The sequence below is a fragment of the Fundulus heteroclitus genome, chromosome 13 (genome assembly GCF_011125445.2).
Source record: "Fundulus heteroclitus isolate FHET01 chromosome 13, MU-UCD_Fhet_4.1, whole genome shotgun sequence".
In the NCBI taxonomy this organism is placed as follows: Eukaryota; Metazoa; Chordata; class Actinopteri; order Cyprinodontiformes; family Fundulidae; genus Fundulus; species Fundulus heteroclitus.
The window spans coordinates 20,924,552-20,927,340 of record NC_046373.1 but is presented as its reverse complement, the minus strand read 5'-3'; positions in this window follow the sequence as shown (position 1 = coordinate 20,927,340).

The window sequence follows — 2,789 nt, the reverse complement described above, 5'->3', positions numbered from 1 at the left end:
CGGCGATGGAGACTACTGAGAACCTCTGGAAAAGACTGGAGAACCTCTGACAGGAATCCAATAATGACCCCCAGAAGAAGCTTAGGAGCTGTCATGCTGGGGTCATCTGGGTCAAGACAGGAGCCTCGACCACTTAAACAAACTCACAGACCTTGGGTTCTGCAATACAAGGCATGTCCAACTGGACATCCTCATCAGAGACCTAAGAGGCTTTGGACCCAAGGCTGCTGCAGCTTGAGGTGAGAAGGAGGATTGCTTTGAGCAGCAGCCGACAAAGACAGACAGCAAGTAGCGGGTAGATGGCAGGGCACTAGGACCGAGATTGACTCAGCCTGATATTGGACTGTGCCACCTGCAGCCACGAGGGTGGCATTGTGCCTGTGCATCACCGCGGCTGCATTTTATTAATGGGTAGAAAAATAAAATAAAAAATAAAAACAGTTTGACCACTGACCGGTTCGTACAGCGGCCGAGAGGTGCAAACACACTGCAGGTTCATAAATGCGCTGTAAACACAAAAAGTACTCCAAACACAAAACAGAGGCCAACACACAAACACAAAACACATGCAATGGAAAATGCAGCAAAAGAGAAACACTGCAATCACAGAAATTAGACACAAAAAGTGCAAACATGCTACAAACACAAACGGTGCTGACATAAAAGCACACAAAACACATTCAAAGGCAAAATGCTGCAAGTAGCAAAAAACACTGCAAATTGAGAAATGCTGCAACCTAGCTCTGCATAAGTGAAGTGCAACTTGTTATCTCTGAGTCAACCCCCCAGACCACTCGGGTCTTCTGGCTCAAATCTACTCAGCATACCCAGAACCAGAATCAAACACGAAGAAGCACCATTTAGTTTTACGCTTCGTTTATCTGGAACAAAGATCAAGAAGACTGGAAAAGTGCTAAAACCCTGAGTTAATTTAAATCAAGGCTAAATACCTATTTTTTTAGAGTTGCCTTTAAATGAACTGCCGCCCCCTCGATCCACCCTCCCCCCACAGACACCTGTGGATGTGTTCAGAACTGTAGGGCCGGATGATAAATTTTCCATCATATCAAGGACAATGGCCTCTGGACAGTGTTCATGGAGAAATTGCACACACTCACACACACACGAACACACACACACACAACTGATGCTCAATCCTACATAGACTCACATGTGACACGTAATGCCTCCAAAGTAACCCTCTGCTGTAATGTCTCTTGATATGTGCTCTTCTTGCGCTGAAGTTTTTTGTTCATATCCCAAACTGTTTACCTGACTCCGCCAGATAGATTTGCTCCGCATATCCATCTGGAAACCTTCCGTTGAAGTAATTTTGGGAAGGGGCGAAAATACTGGTTAGCTGATTGGCCTATGTTGGTGATAGACGGGCCAAATAAACCAATCAGATTCGTCGTCGCTCGTAACAGAGCAACGACGAAAACACAACCACAAGCCAAGCTACTCTTGCTGCTGCAAGTAAAGGCTCTTTAGCTCAGCAAAGAAATACTCTGTAATTCCGATAAAACTTGCTCGATAGCCACGCTAATGCTAGTTTCATCGGCTGAAGCCGGCATGTTCTTTAGACTGAACTGTCGCGCTTCTCGTTGCGTCACACCTCAACCCGCCTCAAAGCCAACGCTGATTGGACGTTCGTTTGGTGAACGGCTCCAAATTTTCTTTAACGGAGGGTAGCCAGACTGATCTGCGAGTGAAACCTTGAAAGCTCGCGAGATCAGGATGGTCTCACGAGGCTACCAAACTGTACCCTGTCAAGAGTAAAGTGTGAAATATGCCTTTTTCCCCTCTCCCTCTCCAAATCTGGCTCCTATCTTTCCACAGAGTTAAAGGCAGCGCCCTAAGGAAACCGCGTCATGGCGGGGTCCTTGGCAGCCGAAGGAATGCGCCTAACAGCAGCGTTCTTTGGGCACATATGGCCTCAGTCAACCATTCCCCTGTCCACCTCTCCCCCCGAGCCCCAAATGTATGTAATGTATATGATGGACGGTTTGTACTGAAAGTTTTTCACCCCATAGTATATATATCAAAACGTGCATCTTCATCCAGTCAACTGCTGTTTTTGTATCAGCCGCCATTTTGAGTTACCATGGCGACTTCATGAACAAGAAACATGCAAAATAGCATTTTCTCCCTTTTTGAGGCACTTTCCAGTACAGCATTTGGACCAAACTAACAGAGTACCATCACCCGGTGATACTGAACACAACCATGTTAGCGGCTAACAGTTAGCATGTTGCTAACCGGAAGTAGCTCTAGGAAGGTCCTACCAACTTCTGCTTGACGGAGAATGTATTTCCTTTACAGAGAAAGCTCCACAACAAATTTGGGCCATATCGGATAAAGCATGTCTATTTTATGAGGTGTCAAACATCCATTTTTGACCCCTTTTTTGCCTCTGCTACATGCTCCACAGACACCAAAATCACATAATCCACAATTCAACGCTCACTGCAGGGGCTGTGATGAACGTAAGAATATGATATTCGCAAGGGTAACTCCTACGGGTAGCACGACACGCACCGCGAGGCAGGCACCTTCTTAAATTTCTTCAGAAGTTTTCTAGTTTTTAAAATGCAAATTATAGTTGACAAAAAAGATTGACTGATTGGTTGATTGATGCTAAAGTTTGTAGTCCAACTTGTCTCACACTGTCTCTGACCTGCCACTACTATTTCAATGCAATGTGCTCGTGTCTGTCATTTTTTGCGTGAGTGGTAGCAGGAAGGCGGCTGTGGTGTAATGAGCTCAGTATGGCGGACAGGTAATGACTC